Below are 22,572 nucleotides of genomic sequence, written 5' to 3'. Positions count from 1 at the left end.
ATTAGTTTGAAAAACGATGTCTTAGATTTTTATTTTACACAAAGGACCTAAAATTTAGGATTCGAGTGATAAAAAGGTTTTACCACTTTACAGATCAAAGATTAACACATTGTAGCATTTAGAGTTATAAAATTTTATCTTGTTAAATTATCCTCTGGAGTGAGTGATTTTACACATTATATTTTGATAAAAATATATCATTCTACTGCTTTTTACCGATTTCACAATTTTTTTTCTGAAGGGATTCACCATGAAGAGATCCAGACCAGATGGCTATATTTGGAGTTCTACTCACATTATGTCGATCTATCTAGTTCATTAATATGTGTTCATTAATAATATGTTATGTTTATTTAGTGAAAGATGTTTTCTTGAATTTATCAATGGATTTTTTTGGATCTGGCATTGTGGATTTTGAGAGCAAAGCTGTTCTAGAACCTATGTCAATATCTACATACTTTTTCTGCATTTTCGATGATTTGCTTGATGCATCTTTTAACAGATATAATAGGATATGGGGATATTAAAAAATAATACCGAAGAAAGTTTTATTTTTAACACATTGACTGCTGCGCTGAATTTTTTACAATGCAATTTATTTGGCCCCCCCGGGCATTACTGACCCACATAGCAGTTAAATGACAAAACAGTTTCTTTTATCAAAAGTATCCATAATTAGCAAAGTGGGCGTGTTCCATTTTATTCCGTCTATCATCTCTTTGTAATTCGTGGTATCAAGATTTTTAAAAGGGAGTTTTGAAATTTGTTGCAGAATTTGGATTTTGGGTTCTTGACTTTTATTACTCTCGTATATTTCTCTCATTCGTTGTTACAGTCAGTAGCATGTTCTTTCTGTGACAGAAGACCGCATTCTTCTCAATCAAAGGATCAATTATTCTTTTAAAATTTCTGGTTAATGTCCCGTTTATTGAACAATCTTCAAAATGTGCCTAGGACTTTATTTCACTGGTTTATATCTCTTAATATTGAATTAGACAAAACTGTATACCATCATAATTTTATTTAAAATGGTCGTGAATTCTTTCTCCGGGTTTACTTTGGAAATGTAGGTACACCCGTTTGTATTTGTCAGCCATCGAAGAGGAATGAAAGATCCATGATCTTTTACAGATAGATCTAGAGTACGTTCCTGTCTTTGGATTACTTTGACAATATTTTGTCAGATCAAATTCAATTAGGAAATGTTTTAGTAGTAAAAGATAATGCTTGGCATTCTTTGTATAAGAATTGTTTTAAATTTTACTTTGTCATTTGAAAAGTGAAATTTTTTTCAAAAAACATCTGACATTTAAAATGAATACAAAATTACCTACTTCTACAGTTTTTATAATTTTCTTTCCATAATTATGATCGTTTAAGTAGATCCATAATTCTTATAAAGACGACGTTATATTCTAAGTGCTATAACTAGAATTTGAAACTGCTTCGTCGGTTGAAAATGAAGCATTAATGAAAGAGTAATGTCTTTAAAATATATCTATACATTCGTTAGTTCTCAAAAAAATAAATAATGAAAGTTTTTAAAATTTTAAAAACTAAATGGTTATAAAATAAGAATTTACTAAAGAATACACTAAAGAATCTAACTTTTAAATGGGGATTTGAATAGTTTAAATTTTGTTTCCAAAATAAATTTATAAAAACAATTTTATGAACTTTCACGTGCAGAATGTTTTGTTTTCAAAATTTGGAGAGAAATGTTTTGGTTACCAAACTGTTATTTTAATTCTTCTCTCTTTTATTTCAGAGTTGTTTCGTTTTTACTCTGTATAAGCTGTCGTGTTTCACTCTTTCAGTTGCTTGATTTTTACAAGCTGACAAAAGAGCAGGTGAGTTTCACGGGGAACAAATAAAATTCGAAAGGTCTTTTTCAAAAATAATATTTGTTTCTTTCCTTTATCATCGCTTTTCGAAAACTTCTTGTCCCCCCGTATTTAGCGAATTTTCTTGTCTTTTCAGACTGAAGGATTATTTATTTATTTTACTTATTTGTTAATGCTTTTGTCTATCATGAGTCGCCAAACGGAGAATAAGCCAAAAATATTTCTGAAAGAACAAAGGTGCAAAGAAGCCGATTACAGAATCTGTCATTTTGAAAAAAAGAAGACTTTTGACAAGAAATATTTTTTTTAAAAAAATTAAAGAATTGATGTTGCTGAAGGGAAAAAATTGATTCACAGCAACATTCAAGTGCAAGTGGATCAAAAAAATAAAATTAGCTCTACTTTTTTTCAGAAGCATATTAGAAAATATGACACTTATAGACATAAAAAAAAAATTTTTGAAACAAAAACTAGTTATAGGAAAAGTTACATACATTTTTGTTCAAGTTCTCATTTCTTTCTATTTATTCATTCTGCTAAAGGTTAAAATGTTGCACATTCAGTTTCCTTCAGACAATTGCTATATTTTTCTATTAGGAGAGGATTATGAATAAGGGAATTCGGGGATGAGTATGAATGCCTGAAAATCGAATGTGTCCAGCGATGCCTAACCAAAGTAAATAATATGAGGGGAAAGTATAAATGAATAATGATATATTTAAGCTCCTCCAATTATTAGGGAAAAATGTGCTTTGAGAAAATAGATATTTGTTAAGAAAAGAAAAACGTCCCAATCAACTAACACAATACGAAATTTTCCATCAACATCATATAAATGTTTCTTAATGAAATATGAATTACATCGTTTTTCATTTTGTTTCCTTTTCTTAATCAACTTAATTTATTTTAAATAATTTAATAATTTATTTTATTTTTAATATTTATTGTTCGTTCTATATGAATTGTCTTAAAATGCAGAGCACTTTGATCACTCGAATATCATTTGAAATTATTAGTGTTTAATTGACCATTTATTATTGGTTTCATTAAAAACGCAGACAATGAAGAAAAAAGAGAAATGCATGATAATTTTATTTTTCTTTGTTTAATCATCTATTAATTGCATTTCAAAGTGCTGCTAGCAATTATACGAAATTAATGTTTCCTTATTTGATTCTCTCTTCGTAATTATCTCTTTATACTATTTTTTTGAAGGTTTGAAACATGTAATTTCATTTTTCAATAAATTACACCTCGTTTCTGAAGTATTAGATTTAGTAATCGTCAAATATATCAAAGAGATACTATCGAAAAAGTTGAATTCAAGACACTGCGCACAATCTGAATAATAAGTTCTCAAATACACAAGTAGTTTAGCTAAAAAAAAATGTATTTAATTGGATTTCTGGAAGTTGGAATTCTGTGACAGTATATATAATCCAAAATTTTTAGGAAAACGCTTCATTATTTGAAGGAAAAAGCGTCGAAAACATGAAAATTGGTCTTATTGAAATTGCCGAAGAACAAAAATATGTCGACAATTTATCCACAACCTGACTGTTTTCAAAAAGTTTTCAAATCGTTCTTTATCTATTCAATTCTAACGATTTTTCAAACTTGGACAATGATGTGCAAATAAGTAATATATATATAACAGAATTAATTCCAATTAATTAGAATAATGAAGTGATTGTTTACAAAGTAAAACTCAAATTTTCAGGATTTTATTGCAATAAAATCCTGAACAGTTTGAACAGTACTTTTGTTTTGTTTATACAAAATACTTCTGATTTGGATCTAAACTTGTTCAATGTGCTGAAATATATATGTAAGAAAATATCATTTCTATAAAAATGTTAGCATACAAAATAAGCAGTTTTTTCCCCTAAACGAATTTTTTTTCTATAATTTTGTTATAGAATAAACTTATGCTTGTATCTGTCTTCTATGCATATTTTTACATATTATGCATATTTCTACATTTTTACTTATTGCTAGTAAATTTATCAATTTTAAAATTTTTGCAAAAATTTTAAAATTGAAAATATAATAAAAATATAATTTTATACATTCAAATTGCTTATAACGAAAAAGTATAATATATTATCTGCAGCCCTTACAGTACTATAACACGCAGGTTTCACTGCATTTATAAGAAAATAATTTCTACATTTCTGAATCAAATTACAAAATCTATAAATATAAAAAATATCATAGAAGACTGGTTTTTAAGTCAATGTTAGAAAAATTATTTTTTAATTAATTTAATTAATTGTTTGTGTAATGCAAGATTAAAGAAATCAAAGCAGACTAAATTTGTATCTTCAGTACAAGACCAAATAAAAATATAATTAATGAGTTAATGAAAATGGATTACATTTTTATTATTTCCTTATATTTCCTACTTTCTTCCAAAGCTTTAGCAATCTTGCTAAAGATTACAGCTTGTTAATTTTTAAATAAATCTGCTTTAATTCAATATAGCTTTTGCTGCCTTCCTAAAAATACCAAGTTTTAGAATCTTTCAAATATTTCCAGGAACTTTTGAAAAACCCCTCCTTCATTCCTGAAAGCGAAACATAATTGGACACATTCCAACAAAAATTATGTATAAAACTTACAAAGTGAATGTGAAAGAAGTATTTATTATTAGTATTAAATTTGTCTTCTGTTTGAGATTTCGAACTTGCTTTGAAAGCACATTGAAAGAAGAAGATATTGAAAACTAAAAAAATACAAGTTCATCAGCAAATACAGCTTAGTTTGAAAATAAAGCAAAATGAAAGCTTTTTGAATACAAATGTTACAAGATGGCTTCCAAATTTATATTTTTAATAATCGTCTGCGGGTTAGAAACAGTGTATTGTTGAAGTTTCATATAATAAATTTCTTTATCGTCTCTTTGCAATATGGTATAATGTTGCAAATAGGAAAAAAATTATACAACTTCACATAGAAGGAAAAAAAATCTACTTGTTCAGTAATTCATTTTTACCTTTTCAATTTAGTGTAAGAACATCGATTTCAATTCAATTTTCTCTTCTCAAGATTATTCCTACGGAGACACAAAAAATGACGGAGATGTTCCAATCTTATTTTAAAAGGATTTAATTTTGATTCTATCTGTAAAAGAAATTCAGTCTGAAAACTTTGAATATATTATTTACAAGTCAATAAAATATGTCTGGATTTTTCATATCGGGAGAGTAGAATTTGAAATTAATTTCTTATTTGGAATTATAAAACAATTGATGAATTTTATTTTAGATACATACTAACCGTCTTGAAGGACTAGAGGGTTCTCTAGGAATATCTGCTGTGTTTAATCGACATTAAATCCCTTATGCATCGAATTTCATGGTTCTCTGTTTTTAAGCTATTCGGAAAATTGCCTAATGAAGTCGAGATTCGTGATGTCATAGTGAGATTAGAAAGTTAAGTATATCAGTAATGTATATTATATCGTTTTTTATGATTACTTAATTTTACTTCTTAATTCCAACATGCTCCAATTGAATAATAAAATAGATAGAACTCGGCTTGCAAAGATCGGCGAAATCGGAACACTGAATGTATGGGAACTATCAGGGTTTTCCCCGCCGTCTTCAGAGAATGTGGTTTCTAGATTATTTCTTGAAAATTGTTTCTGACGAGGGATAGGTGGTCATTTGGACTTTCAACAGGGATCATAATCTTTCATCTGAAATAAAAACTTTCAAAATCGACAGAGTTGTTGGGGATGACTGATCTTCCTTTCTTTTCTTATTTATTTTAAACATAGTGATTTCTAATTCCCCTGTTTCTTAAAATGCTCCTAAGCCGAGTACCGCAAAAACTAAATCCATCCTTTAATAAGTGTCTAATATTAAGTTGCTTCCCAGATTCCTTGAAAATAGGAAATATTATTTTATTCCAGAAACAAGGAAAAGATCAGAGACTGGCATCTTCATATCGACCCATTTCTATCTTGCCAACAATCGAGAAGGTGCTAGAGAAATTGATGACTCAAAGGTTAAATTACCATCTTGAGACCACTAATAGCCTCAGAGAGCGTCAGCATGGGTTTAGGGAAGGTAAATAAATAGACGCAGCCATCCATGAGCTGATAAACAAAATTCAAGTTGCAAGAAGAGAGGGCAATCATGTCTTAGTGCTCTCTATTGATATAAAAGGAGCCTTTGACAACTTGCAACACAAAGAAATTCTCAAGAGTCTGGATGAAAGTCCCTTTTTTTTAAACATCAATCTTCTCTTTCACAGTCTCCTCTAAAACAGGAAAGTGACCCTAATGACTCCAGAAAGTAGGGCCATGAAAGATCAGAAACAAGGCTGCCCTCAAGGATCATGCAGTGGTCTCGCTCTGTGGAATCTCGTAGCAAATGAAATTCTCAAGCAGGTCTGGCCAGAAAATGTACATATACAAGCCTTTGCAGATGATTTTATACTGGTTATCGAAGCGGGCACAAAAAATAGCCTGGAAAGAGAAACTGAACTTGCAATAGCCAAATTTAACTCCTGGTGCTCAAATAATCAACTTTCCATCTCCACGGAAAAAACAACCCATATTTTATTCAGCAAAATGGTGAGAGACCCCAGAATGATATGAAATGGAGACATCATTAAGAGAAACAAATCTATTAAATATCTAGGAGTCCACATTGATGACCAATTAAACTGGCTAGAACACATAGAAAAACAAGGAGAAAAAGCCATTAAAATGCACCAAAACCTCAAAAGAATCGCTGGCAGCACATGGGGAATCTCTCAAAAACACAAAAGAGTTCTTTACAAGACAGTAGTTGAGAGAATGCTCCCCCATGGTTCATCAGCGTGGTATCTAAACCCAACATATAGAATGAAGAGGAAGCTCTCCACCATTCAGAGACCATTTCTTCTCTACATTTCAGGTGCTTACCGCACAACTCCAACAGCAGCGCTACAAACCATTCTCGGCATTCCACCCCTACACATGCAATTACAGTTTGAAGACAGACTAACGACAATATATCGCCTAAGAATCCCTCTTCCGCATAATATAACAGAGATACAACCAGAAGAGCTTAAGAAGAAAGCAACTGGTTGGTCCACTCACCCTTCACAGCATCTCAATCCCAATCAAATCTCATTGGAAGATGAAGGGATAAATTTATCTCAAATAAACAATATCAATATCTTCACAGATGGCTCAAAAACAGAACATGGAGTTGGAGCTGCGTTTTGTGTTCTGTTTAATGATTATTGGTCCTACCACTGGTCTGCCAAATTGAATGACAACAATACGGTTTTCCAAGCTGAACTCACCGCACTTCATGAAGCAGTAAAATATACATCTCAGTTTTCAAACAACAATATTTTAAAATACATGTTGACAATAGAGCTAGCATCATGGCATCTTCAAATCCAAAGAGCACAAACCAAACAGCAAGAGAAATTATTGGTGTCCTGCTTTCAAAACCAACAATAAAAATTTAATGGGTTAAAGCACATACGGGCAATATAGGCAATGAAAAACCAGATCAACTGGCAAAGGACGCAACGCAAAATGGGCAATTTTATATGCAAACAAAGATTCCCAAAGCACATATAAAAGCCCTCCTCCGGAAAGACATGCTTGAGGAATGGCAAAGATATTGGAGCAATGGTGTCACAGGCAGAAAATTTTTTAATATCCTGCCTTCAGTCAACCTTAATCCCACTAACTGGAACAGAGAGGAAATTATTTTCTTCTCAGAACACGGCCCTTTTCCTGCCTACCTCAAAAGGTTCGATCTGTCTGAGAGTGACCAATGCAGTTGTGGTGGGATAAGCACCGCACTTCATTATGCTACGGAATGCATCCTTACAATCTCCTGGCATATGAAAAAACCATCACCAAGCCATGAACAGGAATGGCTGAAAAGAGTTGCCGGCAACTTCCTCTCCAGGCAAAAAATCCACAGTATAATCAAATTTATAAGTGAAAATAGAGACCTATTCTTGCCTCCATAGCTCTCAACATCAAGTCTCATACCAAAAAAGACTAAGGGAAAAAACAAGCACCGCATTCTCCTGTCACACATTTAAATCAATCAGAGATTGGCTTCATTTCCATTTCTCAGAATATTTTCCATCTGATTTTTTTTTAACTGCATCCTGATTTACTATATCATAAAAAATAAGTGAACACAGATCATATGTATATTTTTACACATTTTATCTCTCAGCACTATATTTCTAAGTTTATTACTACAAATTATATTTCTAAGTTGAAAAATTATGTAAACGGTCTCATCATGATATAATTTCTTATATAATTGTAAATTCTGTATATAGTTATTTTTGTTTCGTTTTCCTACTGTAAATATTTTGTTAATTAAATAAAATTCCCGTAACATGCCCACCAAACCGTTCAGTGACCAGAATGGTCACGGATACAGGGGCATGAGACGGCGTTCTGTTCTGTTGATAAAGGCTTCTATTGATCTGGGTTCTACTGTGGCAACAAAACATTTCTTTAATTTATAAAATAATTTATCATTAAAGTTTGCATTAAAATATTCATTTTATTTTATGGCCTTATATAAATTAAATGAGAAAGTACATCTCTTGTAATAATAATGAAGAATGTTTGTTCTAGCTCTCTAGACCATTAGGCCTAACTAAATTAGGTCATACTTTGAAAGTGGAGACATAGTACATTTCGCAGTGACATTTTTAAGGATTTTGTTGAAAATAATCAAAAATTTATCGAGATTAATATTTTTTCTTCTAAATTTTCGAAAATATTACAGCATAAAGAAAAATTTTATATTTACTTAAAATTCCATCAATACCATTTTGTTACAGTACATATTTTTATTTTAACTTATTTAAAAAAATATTTTAATCAAATTTTATTAACTCTCCATGGTTATCAAATCGTTTTTATTATTGTTATAAATAATTTTTCTTGCATTATTATTAATAAAGATGTGACTTATTCTTCCATTTTAGGTAGTTCTCTATTAAAATGGCATTATTCTAATAAATGTTTGAAATTTTGTTTTATTCTCAAATGAAATCTGGCCTCAGAAGTAGTTGAACTTCCGTTCTAAATTAAAGTTTTAATTGAGATGATAAAAAAGTTAGAATAATACTTTATCCCTTATTCGTCATAATGAAAAAGTAATAATTAGGCTTCTTAAATAATACGAATTTCATGTCTATTCAAATTTGAAATTTTAAAAAAACTTATCCAACGAAAAAATCAAATGAAATAAAATATTTAATAGATGTTTTTAGAAGGCATTAATTTCGACAAACTACCTGGTCATTCAAGGAAACTAATTATTAATAAAGGAAATAAAAATGGCTTTATTCTGTACTATCCAGTTACTGTAGGTGTAAAAGAAAGGAAATGTTCAATATAATGATTCCCGTTTAATAGTGATAACAGCTGCCTGAATAAGCATATAAACGAAAACGGAAATATAAAATAGTTTATTTTATGAATCATTTATTTTAATTTAATTAATATTTATCTCACCCATATATACCTTAACCCTTTAAAGGGCCATTTTTTCTAGCCATATTATGTTTAATTATTTTTAGGCTTGAAATTAGAATAAGAAAAGGGATTCATTTAGCTTATTACATAAATTTAATTTGATAAATTAATTAATTTGGTTAGTTAATAATTAAGTAACAAATCAAGACACATCATTTTGTGTAAGATAAAGAACTGAAGCATCTAAATTTCTATCTTTCTAAAAAAAATTGTCAGAACTTATACCAACCTACAAAATTTCATACAAATATTGATAAATCTGGTGGTAAGCATAATCCCCACAGTCCAAGAAAGGGTTAGTTAAATTACTAAAGTACGATTACCAGAAAGAAAGTAAAAAATATTATATTTGCAAAAAAGTTTTGTTTGCCAAAATAAATAAGTCGGTTTTGAGTTTGAAATCTTTGTATATATTGAAAGGTTATCACGGTAAAGAGAGTGCACGTTCAGAAGCGTATTTCAAGGTTTGAAGAAAATTTTTTCCGGAAACTTTCAATTCTCTTTGGAAAAGTTCGCCCTCAAACTTTCGCTTTTGAAACCTTTTTCCTCGTTCACTTCCGAAAGAAACAAACTCGAGATTCTCTGACTATGCAGAATAAGAATATTCTAAAAAAATGTCGACTGATAAGGTAAAAAAAAAGAACAATTTTGTGGAGGATGATAACTATCATAATATTTATATATCATGAAATTCGGAAAAAAGTTATATATTGACATGCAAATATTTTTTCAAAATACACAATCCTAACTATTATTGAAAATATTTTGAAGAATATTGGTGTAAAATTATTCAAATATGGCTTAATTCGTTCAAAGTTGCAACTTGAATATAACTTTTTCTACAACTTATAAAATTATTGCGAAATTTAAATTTTTGTTTAAAATATAAATTTAATTTGTAATACGCCGTAATACGCAGATTTTCAAATCAAGAATACTTCCAGAAATAATAGTAATATGTAAGTAGTAATTATTAAAGTACTAATTATGTATTTCCATCAATTTTATAAATTAAATTCACTTATAATAATAACTTATGTATGGCTGTGAGAAATTTTCTGTGACATATGCCATTAAAATGTTATTGTTTAACTTACAAGCTCAGGGAGAAAGGACTTTTCTTCTCTCAAAACGGGCCTGAGTTCTTCAAGAATTAAATATTCCTGTTCTTTAGAAGACATCATCATCACCATTGTAGTTTTCTTAAAATAAATTTAGGCGATTTACAAGAAACAGGTGTTTATTTTTACTATAATTTAATCAAAAGGAAGAATAATTGCCAACACATAAACATCTATGCACGTGAATTTAAGGAAGAAACAAACTATTTAATATGCTTCTAATGAAATAAAAAAGTGACGCTTTTTGCTTAAAATCCAAAAGTATTCCAGCTGTGCAAAATACTACAATGTTTTTAAAAATTATTAATAAAGCTTTTTTATTAGTTATTATTTATAGTTTTTGTGAATATGCATAACGAAAATGCATAACATTTTAAATTTTTTATTACTTAAACGAAATAGTCCTCAAAAATAAGCTTGTTAAAAGAATTATTATTTATATTGTTAAAAGAATTATAAATTCATAATGTATTTTCGAAATAATAAAAAATTAATGTATTAAAGATCTGACGTAACTACATTTCATTTTTTTCTTTAAAAAACATCGATAAAATAACGATTTGAATCGGAAAACCAATTAGAGCAGTTATATCTAAAAATAAAAACATTTTAAATAAAAAAATTAATTAGTGTACCTGCGATTTTACACCTAATTTTTTTTCATATTATCATAATTATCTACAATTGATTGAGTGGTGCGCTACTGGTAATTCCCATTTGTGGCTCTCGAACCAATGATGAATTGGATTTAATGAGACCTCTAATTATACTCATTAATTTCCATCATGTATATCCAGTTGAAGAAAAAGCATATTATAAGTGATCAAAACACCAATCGACGTCAACAAGAGACTTTTGGTAAAACTGAATATACCCCACGCACTCAATGTTAACTTCTTTTTTAGTTTAATAAATCTCTGTAATATCTTCCCTTGCTTTTCAGTTTTTTTCGATAAACTTAATTTGAAAGCAATTTCTTCCATTTTTTGTATCACTTTTTCGTTTTCTTGCGAAACTTCGAAAGCAAACCAAGTTACTGCGAAGAAAGAAGTAAGATTTAATATGGCAATGGTTGCTCTTCGAATTCCAGAAGTATCATGCCTGTATGAGTGAAATCTCAAAATAGCCGAAAATGCTGTGAATATTTCTGTGAAATTCGAACAACATAAGAAAAATACTTGCAAAGACATCGCAGATTCTACATGAAAAGCAAACTGGTAAATGAAAGCATACTCCTTCATGATTCCGATTCGAAGGGCTTCAGAACAAGAAACAAGGTTTAGTGCCTGATGGAATTCTCGAAGAATTCGCTTCATGTACGAGCATAAGAACAAATAGAATACTGAATAAAAGACTGACAACATTATTGTAAATAGGAAAGTAATAGTACGATAACAATAAACTAGTACCAATCCGCATACTAAACACGAATCCCAAATCATTACTAATATTGACTTTGACAACGGCATGCCATCAAAAAATGGCTTCGCTATGTTCGGGATCAAAAGTACTAGACTCATAACAAGAAAAGATGACAATATAAAATTCGTCAAAATGTTAAATGCACGCATTTGCGATTTCGTTATCAGAACATATCGCTGTTTCATTCTTGTGAAAAGCTTCAACAATTCTTGTACTTGATGTTTCTTGAGACACAGCGCGAAATAACTTCCCAAAACTAAAATTCGCCACATGATTCTGCAAATTTTTACCTTTTGACACTGAAACGTGTTACACTCTTTAAAATCTTCTACATTCAAAATGATTCTATGGATAGTTCCTAATATAAATAATGCAATGTACAGTGCTTGCAAAAGCTTCAGCAATTTTCCTTTTTTATCATTTGGCATTTCCGGTAAACCAAGCACATACATAGTTTTGATAAAAACATTTGAAGTTTTGTTTTGAGAGATAGAGAAACGTTTCATTTCGATCAATTATTAAAGATTATTTTAAACTGTGGAATCAAACGCGTTTTTTTTATCATGAATTAATTTCACACTCTTTAAAATATTGTGGCAACGACTTTCCCACTGTTTTATTACAACCGCGAAACCGTTCATTACATTAGCACAAGGAATCGAATCTATCTTCATGATAGCATCATTTGAAGTTTTTTGAAATTTTTTTCTTTTTCTATTGAAACTATTTTTAAAAAATAAAATCAATAAAATAATATAGTTAAAAGCGTATTGATGATTTTTCTCAACATTCGAACAAAGCATAATATGTCAAAACATGTTAGGACAATCATCGATTTTTGTTTTCATTTGTAAAATTTTTATTATCTTGATCAGAAAAAAAATTTAAATATGATGAACTAATAAAAATTACTCATCGTTATACTAAAGAAGTAATCATTTACCATAAAATCTCATTAAAAATACATTAGTGCAAAAATACTTTAACTATCACAATATATTCATCATTTCCTTATTACTAAGCCTTTCGCTAAGAACATAAATTTCATTTCGAAATTTATGTTACAAAGCTGTTTTAACAAGAGAAAAAAATTAAAAAGAATCTTTTAAATTCCTGAATTAAATTTATGAAATTAACATATTGTTGAATACAGAGAGTGCTCTTGTTGCTATATCAATTACAATAATATTCTTACAAAATGCTTCAGAAAACTTAATTTTCAACTGGAACATTTTCTGACATAGTTAAAAATATAAAATAGACTAAAAAGCCATTCTTTGTGACATGTACCTGTGATAACACAAACGATATGCTATGTTGTACCAACCTTTTTTTCTGGAAATGAGAGATATGGATTTTGTTTGTCTTTCAATGAAATGTGTCAGTTCTCTAAACAAAATGTGAAATCAGTCAAATTTCAATATAGGAAATAATATTTATAGGAATATTTTATATGCTTTGAAAATTCTATTAAATAATAAAACTACAATATAATAACTTGATGAGAAATAAAAAAAGCAGTGATTCTATGAACAATGTATAATTATTCTTTTAAGAAGTTTCATTTGAAAATATACAATGAATATATAATCCAGCTAGCCATGGATATTTTCTGTAATAATGACAATAAAATACACAATAAATGCGGAATTTTCTGATTAGTTAGTAATATTTGTAAAATGATGAAATTAATGGCGAAATGCGTGCAGTTTTTGGTATTAGCACTGTTTCACAATTGGATGTCATTGATTATGTCACTATTGTATCTGTGGGTCATAACTTTTAAATGAATTAAAAATTGCGGAAGTCAATGTAGAAAGGGTGTCATAGTCTGTCATGGTTTTTTCCTCCTGGAAAATATATAGTGAATTAGTATATTTGAGATTTACTACGAAATTGAAGTTGAGTGGGGGAGGGTTAGGTCAGGCGTCCATTGATGACATATCTGGAATTCATCAATAACATCTTTCATATAGAACAATAAAGTGGTGAAATCGTACAAATGACTGTGGCTATGATTACGACCTAGTTCTTTGATATCTTTGTTACTTTAAGTATATAGGAAGTAAATAAACCAGCCTTTTTATTCAAAGAGTCTAATATAAATGCAAGAATTTTATTGATAAATGAATAATTTATGCGCCTCTTGTTATTACAAAAGTTACATTTTGGATGTGGAGTGTTGCACTTTAGCAACGATTAAATGTATTGTGTTGAATTTTTGATGTATTCATGATCTTTCGATTTCAAATTCACAAATATTCAGTATTGGAAATAGTGATTCTTTTTGGAAACTGCAAATGGAAAACGTGAAAGTTTACAAAGTAATAAGTGAATTCTAACTTCCCGAGAGCCATTTGTAAACCCGATTTACAATGTTGTTAAACATTTGAAAAAAAATAGCACTTAAAAAAAGTTTTCGCTTGACATATTCAGTGATATTTTACCATTATACTAAATGTAGTTTAAGAATAATTAGCCAAGTATAGGTGGATTTAAAATATTTAATAGGGATAAGATGCATAAGATGTCCAAAACTAAAACAAGAGCTATTGTCAAGATGCAATAAAAAAATCGTTTTAATTTTTGTTTATTTCATTTTTGAAAGCAGGATGTAAAATCTCCATTAGTTAACACACATTTGAGTAGTCAATCTGCATGATAAGAATGTTATATAAGTTGTATAAAATGGCGTTCGCTTTTCAACCATAAGGAGGATAAAGGTATTCAATGAAATCTGATAAACTCAATAAAGAAAAAAAAATCATTAATTTTTAAGTATAAGTAATTAAAAAAATAAAATATCTTGAAAATATTGATTAAAATATTCCACATTCGATCTGAATAATTTAAAAATAATTTTTTTAACTGTAAACATAAAAGATGGAAGTATAAGATTAGCCATTTTAGAAATTATTTTTATTCCAAAAACAGTTTCCTTATGATCCCCAAAGCATCGAGAAATATTTTACTTTTAAATCTTTAGAGACAATGAAAATTTTAAGAATCTCGGGAAGATATTTTCTTTTACTTATTAGAAAGACTATAGACGCATGACTTTACATTTTTTAAATTCAAATTGTGTCCGATTTTGGCATTCAAATAGATTTCAAAATATCTGCATCTACCTTGGGAATGTCATGTTACTACGTTTCAAACCTCCTGGGAACTAAATAATTTATAAAACTGAGAACGAATTCATAATGTTAATCCTTTCCATTTTGTTTTATTGAAATGACTTATAAAGCACACTTGTGGAGCAGAATGAAATATCAGAAACTGAATAATGCTCAAAATAATATAACATAATAATTTTTATCATTCAACAAAACGTTAAACGAAAGATTGAATGAATTCTATTAAATGAAAATAGTATTCTTGTTTTAAGGCATAATTTATTGTGAATCAAAATGTGTAAATAATCTGTATGTGCAAAATGGACAATATTCACCATTTTATATTTGCATTGTATTCATATTTCCCAGCATAGGTTACTTTTGCAAATTTTTACGAATTTTATTTAACAAATTCTGATCCTTTCTTGAATAAATTGCCATTCTTAGCAATAAAATTCGTAATTTTAACAATATACGGAAAAAAAAAAATCAGCCAATTATTTTTATTATATTCATTACCATTTTTTATTATATCATTTATTTTCGTTTCTACAAATTAAATAAATTCAATAAGAAATATTGATAATTAAATATCAAAATATATCGGACATAAGGAACACAACACAATGGGGTTTCATTTCTGAAAAGATTTTTGGTACGTGGCTACGAAAATCCTCGCAGTGTGAACGGCGGGGCAGTGGTAAGCATACTCACTATTTTTTAATTTAAATGATATTTAACTACAGACTTATTGTATATCTGAGCTATTAAGGTAGCTCAATCGAAGCATCCGATTATCCTATTTATCATTTTAAAATACTTTTTTGAGCCCTCATTAAAAAAAAAAAAACTTTTGTGTGTGATAAGCATATATATATATATAGCAGAGAACTATAAAGTTTAATAAAAGTCTGATTTGCGTAAATTTACTTTAAATTCTGTTTTATTAAATACTAGCCGTCTTTGGCGACCAGCCTGTTCGCCAATCTTAATGTTCGTTAAAATTTTCATAATTGAATATTTTATGCAATTCCTACTTTAATAGCTTCTTCATAAAAATATTTTAAAACTTCAAATTTTGATAGGCATATAATTCACTCATAATATTATAAAGGCCTTCAGTCATGACGTAATATGTATCTCTCTCATTTTCTGTTGGCTCCCATAGAATTTATACTTTAAATTAAAGTGGAAAGGATTAATCTGAAATTAATATAATAATATTTTTTACTGAAACAAAGTATTTTGTTTTGTAATATTATTGAAAACAGTCACTGAGTGTTTAAACTTTATGGGCACTAAAGAATATCTTTCTTAATTTATGTAATATTTCAAAAATTTGTCAACAAAATTTTCTCAGATTCATCATGACCAGATTGATTCATTAACAATGTTTAATTTTAAATGCATCAAACACTAAAAAAAAAAAAAAAAACGAATCGTTTAAAATAATCGGTTGAAAACAAGTTAAAAAAAACTACTTAAAACACGATGGTCTTAAAACTATAAGCATACACAAAAAATATATAACTAACATAAATACACTTTAATTACAAAAGCATGCAACTAATCTAAAAATAATTTAAATCGTCCGTTGATATTGGTTGTCATGTCAACAATCAGAACACAATGCGCATGCGTGAATTTACAACGCTAGTTACGGTAATGCAAATGCGTGAGTTTTTCTAAGCCAGTTGGGGTAACGCTATGCAGATTAGAAATTTTTATTTCCTTTATTCTGTTTTATTTTAATTCAAAAGTATTTCAGAATTAATCTGAAAGATCGATTCATTAACAATGTTTAATTTTAAATGCATCAAACATTAGGAAAATAAACAGAATCGTTTGAAATAATCCGCCGAAAAATACTAACCCTAGTCTCATTACTGTTAGGAGAAAAAAAAACGGAAGCCTTACTCATTTGGCGGTGGGGAAAATGGAAGATTTTTTTTGGCGGGAAAGTTAGTTTTTAATTAATAATTAAAATTCTAATTAAAATTTCAAAAAAAGGGACCCCAGGTGCACATTCCCGACCTCTAAGGTATACACGTACCAAATTTGATAGCTGTATGTCAAATGACCTGGCCTGTAGAGCGCCAACACACACACACACACACATTGAGCTTTATTATAAGTATAGATATATTTATTACTTGTGGGATATATAAGTATTGAACGTACTTAATAAAAGTCTCGTTTTTTAAATTTACTTTAAATTTCACCTCAGCACTCTCTGTTGAAGATATCTACAATTAATTTCATTGTCTTCAAGTTGTTTTATTGATCCTATTTATACAAAGAGCAATTTTCATTAGCTATGTTTCTTTTTCTAATAGTTTTTCTCCATTTTACTGAAATTATACTTAATACAGCATTATTCAAAATAAATCTTCGAAACACATTTCGGTCTTTATTTTTATATTTGGTGAAAGATTTAAGACGCATAGCCGTTAAAAAATAGATGAACTAGCGAAATAAATTAAATTTTAATTGTGCTTAATGCTTTCATTTTGTCTCGTTCAAAAACTGCAGTAATTTACTTGTTAAAGGAATTATTTATAATTCATTAGATGCACATTTTTCTTTTAAATCTCACGACTGGAAATAGGAAGAAAAATAATACATGTAAGTCTTTTTTTATCAACTTTATTTCAAAGACTCTTAAAATATTTATTCAACAGTTAGAACTTTTAAATGTTTATGAGAATTTGCAAAATTCTCAAAGGAAAGTCATATGCAAGTATTTCAGCCAAAATTCTACTTCAAAGGAATTTATTAAGCCTATTTGTAGCAGAGATTAAATGGAAGAATATAACAATAATAAATTTCTTTCTGAAAAATTCTTTATGATTTTGAAATATTCTAAAATTATTTTCTAGAAAATGGGGGAAATGTATATTAAGAATAATATCTGCCTGAAATACTGTTTTGCAAAGAAAAAAAAAAAGAAAAATTTACTTGAAAAGGAAGGTAGATAACAACTATTAGAAAAATCATGTTGCAATTTATATTTTTATTATCATTATGCACTGACAAAGTCACGCTGCTTCTTTAAAAGTTCCTTCTAGATATTTTGATTTATTATATACTCGTCGAAACGCCAAAATATATTATTTCAACAGGAGAAGATGATATATCTTCTTATTAAAGAAATAGAAATATCTATTTCCCGTTGAACAATACGTTCTTACAATTTCAATTTTGCTGGAAAATAGATTTCAATTGAATTTTCTCTTCACGAAATCGTTCCTAAGAAGGCACGGAAATGTTAGACCCATTCCTCATATTCCAAAAGGAAATTATTTTTTTTTCCAGGGGAAGGGTTTTTATTCTAGGAAAAACTGGAATATAATACTTACTAGTTAATAATATATTTCTAGAAACTATAAATATTATATAGTTAATTAGAATGGAATTAATTATTAATTCTGCCTGGAAGGTTTAAAGAAGTGGATGAATTTTATTTTGGAGAAATAATGTGATGTTGAAATTGTTTTTAATGGCATACGCCAATGTTATTCCCAATAAAAAAAGAAGATAAGTATTTTTGGACATTGTTAAAATAAAAAGTCACGTATAAGATATTATATAAAATATATGCATATAAAACAAATTATAATAACAAATTTGAAATCATGAAGCTCTAATATAAAACCTTGTATCTGTTTCAAATGTCACTAATAATATGTTTCAAATTTTACATGTATATTTCGAGAAAAGAGATATTTCTCTATTCTCGATACATTAGACGACGCACCTATCCACCCATTTTCTGAAAATATTGCTCCTTTCCACATTCGAAATTAATCGAAATATCGTAGAACTCCTCCCCCCCCCCTTACACACATTAGGTAGGCAGGGATTAAATTGCTGCAGTTGTCAAAGCGGAAGAATGTGAAACTGAATTTTCTTGTTCAGTAAAAAAGAAACCAAATTTAGCGAGGTATCTAAAGGCTCTGAATGCCAAAATTCGTCATTGAAATCAGCCCAGTTTAATTTACCTTCTGTCGCATCACTACGAACTAATGAAGCTCATGAAGTCAAGATGTTCATCCAACAATCAAAAGTCCGGCTAAGATGCGTCCATGTTTCATAGGTGAATGACATCAACTGCCATAAATTAGATCGGTAAATAAAACTAGTCACCTGATTACGTTCTAATAACACTCATCAAATCAAGACGTTCATCTAGCAATCCAAAATCACCATCAGAAGTCTAAGAGGCATTCATTTTTCATAGATGAGTGAGATCAACTACCATAAATAAGATAGATTGGTAAATAAATGGTCACCTGACTCCGCTCTAATAACACTCATCAAGTCAAGACGTTCATCTAGCAATCCAAAATCACCATCAAAAGTCTAAGAGGCATTCATTTTTCATAGATGAGTGAGATCAACTACCATAAATAAGATAGATTGGTAAATAAATGGTCACCTGACTCAGCTCTAATAACACTCATCAAGTCAAGACGTTCATCTAGCAATCCAAAATCACCATCAAAAGTCTAAGAGGCATTCATTTTTCACAGATGAGTGAGATCAACTACCATAAATAAGATAGATTGGTAAATAAATGGTCACCTGACTCCGCTCTAATAACACTCATCAAGTCAAGACGTTCATCTAGCAATCCAAAATCACCATCAAAAGTCTAAGAGGCATTCATTTTTCATAGATGAGTGAGATCAACTACCATAAATAAGATAGATTGGTAAATAAATGGTCACCTGACTCCGCTCTAATAACACTCATCAAGTCAAGACGTTCATCTAGCAATCCAAAATCACCATCAAAAGTCTAAGAGGCATTCATTTTTCATAGATGAGTGAGATCAACTACCATAAATAAGATAGATTGGTAAATAAATGGTCACCTGACTCCGCTCTAATAACACTCATCAAGTCAAGACGTTCATCTAGCAATCCAAAATCACCATCAAAAGTCTAAGATGCATTCATTTTTCACAGATGAGTGAGATCAACTACCATAAATAAGATAGATTGGTAAATAAATGGTCACCTGACTCCGCTCTAATAACACTCATCAAGTCAAGACGTTCATCTAGCAATCCAAAATCACCATCAAAAGTCTAAGAGGCATTCATTTTTCATAGATGAGTGAGATCAACTACCATAAATAAGATAGATTGGTAAATAAATGGTCACCTGACTCCGCTCTAATAACACTCATCAAGTCAAGACGTTCATCTAGCAATCCAAAATCACCATCAAAAGTCTAAGAGGCATTCATTTTTCACAGATGAGTGAGATCAACTACCATAAATAAGATAGATTGGTAAATAAATGGTCACCTGACTCCGCTCTAATAACACTCATCAAGTCAAGACGTTCATCTAGCAATCCAAAATCACCATCAAAAGTCTAAGAGGCATTCATTTTTCATAGATGAGTGAGATCAACTACCATAAATAAGATAGATTGGTAAATAAATGGTCACCTGACTCCGCTCTAATAACACTCATCAAGTCAAGACGTTCATCTAGCAATCCAAAATCACCATCAAAAGTCTAAGAGGCATTCATTTTTCATAGATGAGTGAGATCAACTACCATAAATAAGATAGATTGGTAAATAAATGGTCACCTGACTCCGCTCTAATAACACTCATCAAGTCAAGACGTTCATCTAGCAATCCAAAATCACCATCAAAAGTCTAAGAGGCATTCATTTTTCATAGATGAGTGAGATCAACTACCATAAGATAGATTCGTAAGTAAAATTGTCCCACAAACAAATAAAAAGTTCCCTCTTTCAAATGTTTAACACAATTCATTGGAGAGAACTAACGCCGGAAATACCTTTTTTGACATTATTGGAGTTGAGCAATCTTCCGGAACTTGTAACGAGGTCCACAATTGATCCGCAGAATAAGGGAAATTTCGTCAAAGGGTTGGCTGTATGTATTTCGTATTCTTTGCTTGTATGTGAACTTTGATTAGTCCAAAATGCAATAACTTAAATCAATGAAATTTAGAATATGATCTTGTTACTAAAATTGTAGTTCTGTGTGAAATTTTAACTGAAATCGCTTGAAAAATTTGAATCTTTAAAAATAAAAATTTACAGTAATCCGGACAATATAAATTAATTTCAAGTAATCCCTAATAATTAATTTAATTATTAGAGATTAGAATTTAATTATTATAATTAATTTAATAATTAATTTATCCTTAATTTAAAGTAACACATAATAATATAAATTAAAATGTTCAAGGCCCAGTTCAAGGTTCACATGTTTTATGGGGAGGGAAAGAGATGCGCTTTTATTAATGAATGTGCGAAAATATTCTAAAGAGACCACTCCCTTTGTTTGTTTTTATCTCTTTGTTAACAAATATGTAATGTATGCACATAATGTTAAAAAAAATAAGTACGAAAGCCTCGCCTCATAATTTTCAGTTTTTATATCAATAATAAATTAATACCAATTATAGAACGTCCCTCATCTTATTTGATAGTATGAGAATTAAAACTAACATATTTCAAAACATCAGAATTAGTAACGTTCATTATTTAAATAAGTTACCAATAAAGACATCGTGGTAGTTGGAGAATTTTTATAGGCATTTCTTAGTTATATTAATCTGTATGCTTGAGATTCTCAGAGAAATTAGGAATTACAAATAAATCAATTATCAAAAAAGCATCGATATAAACCAGAACGCTACTCTCAGTACAAAATATCTCAGTAAAAAATATTATACCCTAATCCAATAAAATTCAATTGCTTCAAATAATCATTTGTCTGATCGGATAGCATAACAGTTCGTATCCAAATTTATAAGGCTTCATAAAAATATAATCGGATTCTAATTAGTTCGTGCCCGGGAAGTCAAACTCTACTAGTTCGGCATGTCGACACAATGAGGTGATAATCACTAAAGAGCATCACATTCTAATTAATATATATAATCTGCTGCCCAAGATGATAACGCCTGTATCCGGATAACCTCAAAGGGAATATGGACAGGAGACAGGAAATTCATATTCCGTTCGAATAACGCGAAGCTCTGATTTCACGAAGGAGACGATACCTTTGCGATGTAAATCCAATAATCTATAAACTAGAACATATTGTTAGCATTGCCCACGCATAGTTGTGGGTCAATTGAGGGTAATGTATCTAATATAGCTAGTCAAGTTTACAATCGAGGATTCATGCTAAAGTGTAAATGAAAACCACCTGTCATCAATGTTATTATCTAGCAACTAAATCTTAAATAATAGCCTGAATATTTTGATACAGGTTGCTGTCTCCCACGTCTTAATAGACATTTTATGAAAACTGGTCCGCATTTGTGCTGGAAATCGCAGAATACAATATGCTGTTAAAGTGCACATTGGTCCACTACTTTTCGAATAATGCAGGTTAAGAACACACATCACAATATTGAACCCATAATATTCTGAGCTGACTCTTCATTCATTCCAAGCCTTTAATCAAGTTTATTTTTGTTACATTAACGGCCCGCTATTTTAGGGCGAACGTAACTTTGAAACGCGATTAGATGACAAGGAAGA

Source organism: Argiope bruennichi, chromosome 1 (assembly GCF_947563725.1).
Source record: "Argiope bruennichi chromosome 1, qqArgBrue1.1, whole genome shotgun sequence".
NCBI classification, from domain to species: domain Eukaryota; kingdom Metazoa; phylum Arthropoda; class Arachnida; order Araneae; family Araneidae; genus Argiope; species Argiope bruennichi.
This window is presented reverse-complemented; position numbering follows the sequence as displayed.